The 12,215-nt window shown below is 45.2% G+C and overlaps 1 protein-coding gene across 3 annotated transcripts in view; it reads right to left on the bottom strand.

Annotated features, from left to right (window-relative positions):
- Positions 1-12,215, bottom strand: part of ssbp4 (single stranded DNA binding protein 4) — a 129,975-nt gene that overhangs the window by 23,235 nt on the left and 94,525 nt on the right. The window lies entirely within an intron of this gene.

The following is a 12,215-nucleotide window of genomic DNA, read 5'->3' on the forward strand; positions in this document are numbered from 1 at the left end:
TTTTACTTTTTTCTTTGCATGCAGTCATGCTGTGCTGAGAAATGGTCTAATCCCCCCCTCCAAAAAAAAAACATTTAAATACAAAGAAATAAAAAACTGGGAAAAAAATTAAATTTAAAAAAATTACATTGTAAAATTAACAGCGTACAGTGCAAGAAAAATCCTTCAAAAATGGAAATACTCAAAAAGCATGAAAAAAAAATCTGGATGAAAAACCACTCACAAGTAGGTCTGACGTCACTTCTGTTAACAAGTTATTCCATTTGTGTGCAGCATAATTGCTAAATTATGACAACCGATCATCATAAAATGCTCATTATCTGTCGGATACCGATATCAGCGATCAAATTGCTGTCAAGTCTACAAACTACGTACTGTATTTACTGACAGTTATTTTTGTCTTATACTAAATACTACAAAAGCCTTGTTTAGAACTTCATGGAACCTACCGTAGGTAACGAGATTCCCCCCACCTACTTGAATCAGTATTTTGACATCACACGCTGCAGCCAGGTGAAAAAATCATTAGCGTTTTAACACTGTTAAATAAAGAGTCGTCTTCATCCAACTTTGAAGCATCAGTATGGAGAAGCAGGATCACCTCGAGCTGAAGCAGCCTTATCTGGACCTCTGACAAGCACTCGGCGATCAGGTGGCATTACAGGTGTGTGTTTGCTTAAGTGCGCGCGCTGAAGTGTGTACGCTTGTTTAAACGTGTACGTATGCGTCTGCTGGCGTGTGTTCCCCCTCAAGTGTTGCGCTTCGTGCATGCAGGCATGCTCCAACAGGTGCATATCTAACATCACACCGAAAAGCCAAAAGGATTATGGGATTACTTGCAATATAACCTGAGAAACGCGCACTCAAACACATGCTCACACACACACATACACGCGTACGTGTTCCGTAATTGTGCCTGCATCTAAATCAGAAAAGAAAAGCACACATTGTCATTGAGGTAGAGATGATTGTTTTCCTTTACTGGTTTAACATGTTTGTTTTAAATATGTGCAGTAGGAAATTGTCTTAATACAAGGATTATTCCCCTTGCGGTACTGTTTTTTTCTTTTTAACAACATCAATTACAGGATTCACTGATGATTCTTGTGTATCATACAAAATCTGACGACATGAATCTACCATTTTTTCCTCCTTAGGATGACAGGTGAGCTGGATCCTATCCCAGCTGACTTTGGGGCGAGAGGTGGGGTACACCCTGTACTGGTTGCCTGCTAATTACAGGACACATCGAGGCAGGCATCCAAGTACCCACACTCACTGACTCACGTTCACACTTATGGCGATATTAGTCTTGCCGCCCGATGATAATTTTATAACATTTAAAACAAGGTAGAAACGAACAAGGTGAAGTCCCACAAGCCACGTGCGAGCATCTTCTTGATTGAGAGGAAACTAAAAACAGAATTATTGTCCATGTATTAGTAATTTGCTTGAATCTACTAATTGTGACCGATGTCCTGTTGTGTTTTGTTTTTCTTATAAAGTACTGATTTTGCATCTATCATGTTGTTTTGTCGTTCGGTATTTATCAAATGTCCTGCCCACCCGACCCAATAAGCTTGTATGAGGTGTTTCTTTTTGCACGCTGCACGGTATATTTCGGTATATCCTCGTGCCGATGTGATTGCAACTGTATTGCCTCAAATATGAAGAAACTGAAACGAGGCTTACTGCAATGGTGGTCAAACTTTTTACATCAAGTGACCAGTTCAGGGTGTGGGCCGCCTTTCACTTCCAGCACTCCCTTGTGAGCATGAGCAGCTTGAAAATGGATGGATGACAAATATTTGGCTCCCCAAATACCACTATCGTGACCAACATCAAAATGCAGTTGCGTGTACATTCATCCATTTTCTTCGCCGGTTATCCTCACAAGGGTCCTAGGGAGTGCTGGAGCCTATCCCAGCTGTCAACGGGCAAGAGGCGGGATACACCCTGAACTGATTGCCAGCCAATCGCAGGGCACATGGAGTCAGACAACAGCCGCACTCACAATCACACCTCGGGGCAATTTAGAGTGTCCGATTAATGTTGCATGTTTTTGGGAAGTGGGAGGAAACCGGAGTGCCCGGTGGAAACCCACGCAGGCCCAGGAGAACATGCAAACTCCACACAGGCGGGGCGGGGATTGAACCCAGGTCCTCAGAACTGTGAGGCCAACACTTTACCAGTTGAGGCACCGTGCCGCCGTTGAGTGTACGTTTATCAAAAACAAGATTGAGTTTAAATTTGGGCATCGAAGGCGGAAAATCAACTTTGTGTCCCTCCGGTCCATTATTGTTACAAAAATGAAAATTTACCAGCGAAAGGCTTCTAGATCCGATCCGACACTTGGTGAAGCAGCATGTGACAGCAGTATGAGTCAGAAAACCGTGTATGCTGCGTTCCACATATTTGTACCACGCAATTTCTCCTTTTCTCGCAAGAATATAACTAACACGACAACTGGAGGTTTTGCAGTATTTTTTTTCCCCCAGTCAAGTAAAAAAGACAACAACACCGTGTGAACGACGTCCTGATTTGATATAGCAATTTATCAGTGGGGGCTGTAAGTTAACCTGCCTGAGTGACAGCTTGAAAGCAGTCACGCTGTGTAAAGGAGCGTTGGCTTTTGAAATATAGGAGAAGCAAAATGTACATCACTCAGAATTAGCAAAGACCAAGTATACATGTCGCAAAAAATATATATATATATGAAAAACACTCTTTGACTGCCCACTATTCATATATACTGTATTTTTGTTTGTGCTGCTAGAATTAAAAAAAATGTCAACAGTGCGAATATTATTTACACGACAGTTTAAATGGAATACACCATTGCTCGTATCAGTCTGCAATTTAACGTTGGGATGCGCCGATGCTGATACCAGAATCACCATCAGTACCAGGATCGGTATCTGTGACGTTATTATTATGTTCTGTACTTGTAAAAATGCTCCGATATGACGCCCAATACCAGCCCGTCAGATATGATACGATTCCATCTTCTCTTTGAGCATGCAGTGTGCAGTTAGGCAGTAGCCATCAGTTCGTTGAGCTGTTAACATCAATCCATCTATTTTCTTTTTCGCCCATCCTCACAAGGGTCGCGGGGAGTGCTGGAGACTATCCCAGGCAGGGTACACCCTGAACTGGTTGCCAGCCAATCGCAGGGCACATGAAGACAAACAGCTGCACTCACAATCACACCTAGGGGCAATTTAGAGTGTCCAATAAATTTTGTTGCATGTTTTTGGGTTGTGGGAAGAAACCGGAGTGCCCGGAGGAAACCCACGCAGGCACAGGGAGAACATGCAAACTACACACAGGCGAGTCCAGGATTGAACCCGGGACCTCAGAACTGTGAGGCCAATCCTTTACCGTGCCGCCAGACTGTTAACATTTTTTTAAAAATCACATTTTATATATTTAACCCAACACATAGCTTCATCTTCCAAATGTCCACTAGCTTAACGCCAACACATAACGTGAAATGTTTTTGCTTTTTTTTTAATGAAAAGTCTACATGCGTGAATCTGCAAAATCTCATGACATGAATCTACCATTTTTTCCTCCGTAGAATGACAGGCGAGCTGGATCCTATCCTATCTGAGTTTGGGGCGAGAGGTGGGGTACACCCCGTACTCCAGTCCAGTAGCTGAATCCAAAAGACGACTCCCACGGCCCGAGAGATTGACGCCATCGCAACTCTGTTCAGGCTGGTGTCACAAGCTCAATAACTATCAGCATTGACGTTGCGCCCCACGATACGCATCATCTCTTCAACTGTGCTCAAAAAAACGACCACTCTGACGGTGGAACACCTGTGGAGCGCCCCGGCCGATGTGGCTCACTTTCTGGACCTCGATATGGAATAACGACCGTCGTACTTGGCTACAACAACAACAACAAAAGGTACTCAAATGTAACCGTTCAGTCTGAAAAAAAGTGTTATCGTCCCTAGTTTGAAGCTGATGGAACTGTTCAAGATGTCCATGAGCAACATTTTCCAAGACCTTAGACATCCACCCCAGCCCCCTGAGAGAAGAACAATCGATGGAAAGGCAGTTCCGCTCCCCAAATATTGCTACGACTAGCAGGTCGCAGGACGGGAATCACAAAATCGAGCATTTAAATCACGTTAGCGCGGGAATCCGTAGACTAGGGGTATCCTATTAAATGATCTGAAAGATAACATTACTTTCTACCATTTAACTCATTCAGTTTTTTGTAGAGTCGAAAAAATACACAAAGCTGCCAGGGAAAGAAATGCAGGTGCTTCCTCATCGCCTCGCCTGTTGACTCTCATTCACTCCGTCGTGAGACGAGCGTGGCAAAGCCGCTTATTAAGCAGACAAACACCACTCAGCCGGCCTGGAATCTATCCCCCCGCGTTATGAAAATGTTGGTTTAGTCGGACATGCAGCCGAGTCCGAATGTGTTGCCGCGGTGGTGGCTCGTGTGCGTCTGTGCGTGCGTGTGTGTGTGTGTGTGTGTTTTGGGGTGGTTAACACCTGCTGTCCTGGCCCACTCTGTCTCTCAGCAGGTTCACACTGGGGCTAATGCAGCACGAGCTGCGCCTGACCTCAGAGGTTATTGTGGTTGTTGCCAAGCCAGCCATGTTGCCAGTGTGTGTGTGTGTGTGTGTGTGTGTGTCTAACAAGACACCCCTGCAGGGTCTGGCTGCACTGACCCAGATGCAGCTTCTTCTCGATATACTCACACTGGCTAGTTTTCCTCACTTAGGAGGAACCCGCGTTGACATTTTCCTGCTTTGGCTCCAGCAGTCCCTTTTAATAATTCACTGTGTAATCTGAAAAGGAGCAATTTTATCCCTAAAAATCACAGTTTGGTAGCGCGCCTCCCGGGGATGATATGATGTACGCACGTGGGCACGCGTGTATTACACTGCTCGTTACACCGTGGACTGGTCGCCAGTCCGTCACAGGGCACGTACAGATTAACAACCGTTCACGCGCAAATTCGCTACTGTGGACCTCCTGTGGTGTCAGAAAATTGGGGTCATTGAGTCTTGACCACTGTTATTAAGCGACAACCCATAATCATTTTACACACCCTGATCCATCTGGAATACTATGTTGGAAGCCAGCAAATATGCGGGCCAACTTAAATCCCCCCCGTCCGGTACCTGGCACACAGAAAGTGAGCAAAGAGAGTGCTGACATGGCCACTGTTTAAAAAAAAAATAAATAAAAAAAAAATCAGTGAACTTCTACAGTGAAGAAAATAAGTATTTGAACACCCTTGCTATATTGCAAGTTCTTCCACTTAGAAATCATGGAGGGGTCTGAAATTTTCATCGTAAGTGGATGTCCACTGTGAGAGAGATCATCTAAAAAGAAAAATCTAGAAATCACAATGTATGATTTTTTAACAATTTATGTGTGATACAGCTGTTTGAACAATTGTCTATCAGCTAGAATTCTGACATTCAAAGACCTGTTAGTCCGCCTTAAAAAGTCCCCCTCCAGAAAGACACCTGCCCAACCCATACAATCAGTAAGACTCAAACTTGAAACATGGCCAAGACCAAAGGGCTGTCCAAAGACGCCAGAGACAAAATTGAACAACTCCACACGGCTGAAAAGGGCTACGGAGAAATTGCCAAGCAGCTTGGTGAAAAAAAGTCCACTGTTGGAGCAATCATGAGAAAATGGAAGAAGCTAAACATGACGGTCAATCTCAATCAGAGTGGAGCCCCATGCAAGATATCATCTCGTGGGGTCGCAATGATCCTTAGAAAGGTGAGGAACCAGCCAAGGACTACACGACAGGACTTGGTCAATCACCTGAAAAGAGCTGGGACGCCTGTTTCCAAGGTGACTGTGGGTAATACACCAAGACGTCATGGTTTGAAATCATGCATGGCATGGAAGGTTCCCCTGCCGAAACCGGCACATGTCAAGGCCCGTCTTAAGTTTGCCAATGACCATTTGGATGATACAGAGGAGTCATGGCAGAAAGATTTATGGTCAGATGAGACCAAAATGGAACTTTTTGGTCATAATTCCGCTAACCGTGTTTGGAGGAAAACAAATGATGAATTTCATCCCAAGAACACTATCCCTACTGTGAAGGATGGGGGTGGTAGCATCATGCTTTGGGGGTGTTTTTTTGCACATGGGACAGGACGACTGCACTGTATTAAGGAGAGGATGACCCCGGCCAATTATTGTGAGATTTTGGTCTTTCAACATGACAATGACCCGAAGCACACACCCAGGAAAACCAAGGAATGGCTCCGTAAGAAGCATATCAAGGTTCTGACGTGGCCTAGCCAGTCTCAGGACCTAAACCCAAGAGAAAACTCCGTGTTTCTCAGTGACACCCCAGAAACCTGTCTGATCTAGAGAAGATCTGTGTGGAGGAGTGCGCCAAAATCCCTCTTGCAGTGTGTACAAGCCTGGTGAACAACTGCAGGAAATGTCCGACCTCTGTAATTGCAAACAAAGGTGACTGTACCAAATATTAACATTGGTTTTCTCAGGTGTTCAAATACTTATCTGCAGCTGTATCGCACAAATAAATCGTTAAAAAAAAAGCATAGATTGTGATTTCTGGATTTTTCTTTTTCGATTATCTCTCTCTCACAGTGGACATGCACCTACGACGAAAATTTCAGACCCCTCCATGATTTCTAAGTGGGAGAACTTGCAATACAGCAGGGTGTTCAAATACTTTCTTTTTTCTTCATTGGAGGTTACATACTTGGCTTTTCATGTCTTTTTTCTCTAAACACCCTCTTGTGAAAAAGTGTCACAATAACCCTCGCACGATGACTCCATCATTTCCCGCCAGCTGAACTCGGGCTCGACGTGATGTGCTGAGATTTTTCAGGCTTTCGTCAGCCACCGCACGCACATATCAAGACAGCTTTCTTTCTGTCCCTTTAAACGGGCGTGGAGGTGGAGTGAGTAGCCTCTGTGTAAACAGATTCATGCCCCCACACAGCAAGAAGAATAGCCCCCCCCCCATAATGTGCCATAACGGAGCGCAGTGCCTCGGCCGGCTGGTCCTCTGCGGGCCTTCCTGCCATTCCGTGTGAATGGGCCGGGCATACGGCCTTTATGGCCGCACTGTTCCCTCCGCAGGTCCCCGCAGAGAAAGAACACTTCAACTGTCATGAAGGTGCACGCAGGCCAACGTCGTGCGCGGCATCAACCCGGGAGCGGATGAAGGGGTGGGATTGGGAGAGAGGCGGGGCGGGGCATGGGGAGCGTTAAATGAAGCAATTAATAAAATCATTTTCGAGCCGGCTAAGGAGATAACAGCTTGGCACGGGACCACAAAAGCATCAACACAGCCCCCCCTCGCCTTGCCAACACTCCTTTAGGATTAAGGAAGACCCGCAGCAGCATTCCTGATGGTGGCTATACCTCGGACGCCGCTAGAGGGCAGTGTGTAGCTGCAGCCGGGCAGCTGGAACACACATACACAGGCACACACGCACACACATCCACGCACACAGAGTGAGAATACAAAGCAGCCTGCATCACTGAACACAACAAACAAAGCCAGGAGGAACAGCCTGCACACACACACACACACACCACACACACACACACACACACACACACACAAACACACAAGAACATTGTCACTCCTTGCTAACATTCCAGAGAGCTCTCCAGCTAGCTGACAATATATATAGCTTGGTGACAAGATGACAACACGCTATCATGGCTGACTGAGACATTAAACATGATAGAACGGCAGCAAGTCGTCCGTGTCAATTGGGCGGCACAAAGGACGAGCGGGGGAATGAGAAAGTTCCCCGTTCAAGTCTCACCGCGAGCGCCCCAAACATGTACGGGGGGCTCAATGAAGATCACGTAAGCTTAACGAATGCTGGAATGGAAATTCACCACGGCGGATTGACTCATACGATTAGATGTCTATCATAGTCAAGTAGCGTGTGACTTGTTGGACTAAAGTTGTTTTCATATACTCTGAGTACAAGTCAAAATTGTAAGTTTATGATCACATGGCATCGGCTGTTTTGTGTAAGTGTGACAGCCGCCGTCGCCGTGTTACTTAGAAGACTTTGTGTACTGTATTCTGTGCACTGCTCTGGGCAATTTCAGCCTTTTAATGACCCAAATGCTGATTTTAATACAGAATAATTGGTTGTTTAACTCACAAAATACCTAAAAATTATTTCATGTGTTGAGAAATTGGGCATTTTCTGTACTTGGAATTAGGTAGCTTGTACTATCGAAAATTATTACCATGTCAAAGCCAAAACAGGGGTGCCCAGACATTGTTTTTTACCCCAAGATCTACTTTTCAAGCAGCCAGCCTCTCGCGAGATACCGACGATCAGAGGATGGGGGGTGATAATGATGCTTCCAAACTGTTTTAAGGTTAATGTTATGTTGCCTCCTACATATTTAAGATACAGAATTAGCTTTTTGTGCATTGTATTGTCTGTGCTTTCATCCAGGATCAGGCTGTGCCAAGGTCGAATTTTAAAATGACACACCATCTCATCCTGCACTTTCTACTTTGGCTTGAGACCAGACCTTTCCCACTCGGAAAAGAGAAAAAAAAACATTTTTTTCTTCGATTATTCGCATACTCCGACAGCCACTGCATCTTAGAACAACAGCATTTATTTTTTTTAACTTTCTCCATTCATAGCGAAAGTAAACATAAGCAGCATGTCTTGCTCGTCTTTGCTCTACGTTGCCCAGACTGTGTTGCTAACCAAAGCAGGGGTGGTGGACGCTGTCATTATAAAACACGTTGATGGGCTGTGTAAGTACTGTAACATTTGTAATTATGATGTACGTCTTTTAAGACCGGGGAGTGGGGGGGGGGTCGTTGTTAGAGAAATTTCCGTGTGCTGCCTAAAAGAAACCAGTGGCTTCTTCTTTTCATTTTTTTACGGTTCGTATGTGAATTGCGCCATTGGATGTAACAACCCGTCATCCCTCACTCATTGAATGAAATTGTAAAATGCCACAAGCTGAAAAGTTGTATGTTATACTTTCAATTGGCATTGGATTATTTTTTTTTTGCGCGCAACACAGAATATCTGTGAAGAGACTGCATCAGCAGTGCACAATTGCACACGTGCGCAGTTTAGAGGGAACATTGGCTGACGTTTTTTTGTTTATTTGGGGTTTTTTTTGGCACTCCACATCCCGTGGTCGACAAAGACCACCTCGCGATTGACCAGTCGACCAGTCGATCACGATCGACGCATTGAGCACCCCTGGCCAAAAAGCTGACCGGGCCTGCAGAGTTGTTCAACACGTAGACTAGAATTAGCTAATAGTTTCATCACTATCCAGTAACCTCGTGTGAATACCGAGCCTGAGTAATTGATTTCATCCACCCCAAAAAATGTTTAGAATCGTCTTTGTCGGTGATCCTTAAACAAATAATTATATGCGGGGTTCTTAATCCATTCGAGTACATTTTGTCGAGTACGGCTCAGTTGTATTTAAATTTCCAGTACATTTGAATTTCTGGTGGGATGGTGGGTGACTGACTGGCGCATTTGCCTCACGGCTCTGAGGACCGGGTTCAAACCCGGCCTCGCCTGTGTGGAGTGTTCTGACCGGGCCTTTGTGGGTTTCTGCCTTTCCGCCTAGCACAGAAATTCTTCAAAATGTACCAGATTTTTTCCACAAACGATATGATTTGTACTTTTTTTCTTTTCTTATGACTGTCCCGGGCTAATAATTGACACGAGCAAGCATTTCGAGTGGACAATTTAGTAGTCTGACTAATGAGAGCCGATGTGCGTCTTGTATTTTTTTGGGGGGGGGGGAGAGGCAGGTGGTTCTCTGATTTGCCAGGCGCTCGCCACGTATCCGCTTTGAACAGCCTCTCGAATTTGCCTTTGATACTTGTGCCGCTTGTTCTTAAATGTGTCTCCAAAACTTAATCCTCTTGTTGGGCTTCGCTCGTCCTGGAAGCTTTGCAGCATTACCTGTGTGCTAAAAAAAACAGGCTCCAGACTTGGATCCGATTTTTTGGGTGAAGAGGACACATATTGTTGTGGTCTACAGAACTTGGTCGCCTTGTCCTGACACATCCATGAGGTGTTTTGAGAATAGATCAGAGGATTAACCCAAATCTAGGTATTAATCTGAAATTATTTGCACTGTCGTAACGGTTTTCGAAGCCCTCCTACATTCCGATTTCATGATTGTCCCCAGTTTTCCCTTTAATACAGAATTTCTAAATTGAATAAAGTTTTCCAACTACTGATTTGCAGCACCGATCAAAAAAACAAACAAACATTTACTTCAAATAATGCTTCTTTGTTCATCTATCTGTGCATTGGACTAAACTACAAGGAGTTGAAATATTGCATCGGTCTCCTCCAGAAAGTTTCCGTTGGGGTACTTCATGGGGTTGGGGTCAGGGTTTGGTCTTCCACGGCAAACTCATCCAAGCATCCTTTTAGGTTAGGTTAGAGTTTCAGGTTGGGGTAAGGTTTAGGAGCCCCCCTCTCGATGTACTGAGAGGAGGTAGATGCACGGTCCTTCCCCCCGGTGTGTTTTCTTCACCAAACTCATCCAAGCATCCCTTGAGGTTAGGTTAGGGTTTAGGGTTAGTTCATCTAGCGACTATATGAAAAATTTAAAAAAAAAAAAGGGTCTCATAAAAAACCTTAACCCATAATCTTAATCTGCAATTGAGCAGATAAATACCTCGGCCCATGATATCAAAAAATATGATTTGTACACTGAATAAATGATTAAAATCTGAAATTGTTTTTATTTCATTCACTGATGGTCCTTTCCAAAGGGAATAAAAGTAAATAAAATAAAGACTTAAAATGAGGAATAATCGTGATTAGTAGACTTTTTTTTGGGTGGGGGCTTTTGGGACACCTCAGATTACAATATAACAAAAATAAGACGGCAAACTAATATTAAAATATTTTTCTATTCGTATATAACTATGAAACATTTACAGTCCTCACTTATTCCAAGAAGGTCTTCGTCTTTTCTTATGATTGCGACACATTTTGTAACAGCGACCATGACACGTTTACACCATACATATACAAACTCTGCTCAAGTATCTGGTGGCTAAACGCGTCCAACTTCTAACACTTTGGCATTTCTCGCCCTCGTAATCAACGTGACAAGCGGATAGTTACCACCTGATTTTGAGGACCCGGGTTCGATCCCGGCCCAGCCTGTGTGGAGTTTGCATGCTCTCCCCGTTCCCGCGTGGGTTTTCTCTGGGCACTCCGGTTTCCTCCCACATCGCCAAAACATGCAACATAAATTGGACACTCTAAATTGCCCCTAGGTGTGATTGTGAGTGCTGATGTTTGTCTCCATGTGCCCTGCGATTGGCTGGCAACCAGTTCAGGGTGTGCCCCGCCTCCTGCCCGTTGACAGCCTTTATAGGCTCCAGCACTCCCTGCGACCCTCATGAGGATAAGCGGCAAAGGAAATGAATGGATATATCACAAGGTAAACGTTCAGATCTCCTGTTTCTCTGCCAGTGTCGCATTTATTGATCAGAATTCTGCTCGACATCGAAGTTGTGCCGCAGTGTGACCGTAGCCCGCGTCGGTTTGCGCACACAATCCGCAGAATTCTTCCAGATCAATTCATGGATATTAATGCCAATGCATAGCAAAAACACTTGTGAAAAAGTCTCTCGGTGCCTTTGTGTGCTCTTCTCCCCCTCCCGCACCCACCCACCCCCATGCTGCTATCATTAATTTGCTCTCCCCTCGTCGCCATCTCCCCTCTGCCTGTCCTCCCCAGAGGGCCGTGATGCAGCGGTGATGGACTTTGCCTGAGAGGGGAGGGGGTTTATATACCTGGCGAGCACGCTGTTTGGACCCTTTGCGCCATCTCCTTGTCTGTTTGCATGCGGCAGGGGGCTCGTACCACCTCTGCCCCTCACCCTTGCCTCTCTCGCAAACAAAGTTAGGGTCGCCCATGTTAATTACCTGGCAAACACGGCAGGGCGGGGGGAAGGCAAATAAGAAAAGTGCGCGCGAGTCGGGGAGTGAGCGCGTGTCGCCGAAGCGGCACGCGTGCGAACAGAAGCCCCCTTACAAGAATAACAACACATCCCAATGTTTAGACGGATATAGTGAGAGTTTAACAGGAATCAGAGGAAAAATGTTCCCCTTTCAAAAGGGAGAGTAGCGCGAGGAGGCTGGCGACCGCAGCAGCCATTAGTTCACCGGGGAGTGAATGTCAGCCAGT

Source organism: Syngnathoides biaculeatus, chromosome 7, assembly GCF_019802595.1.
Source record: "Syngnathoides biaculeatus isolate LvHL_M chromosome 7, ASM1980259v1, whole genome shotgun sequence".
NCBI classification, from domain to species: domain Eukaryota; kingdom Metazoa; phylum Chordata; class Actinopteri; order Syngnathiformes; family Syngnathidae; genus Syngnathoides; species Syngnathoides biaculeatus.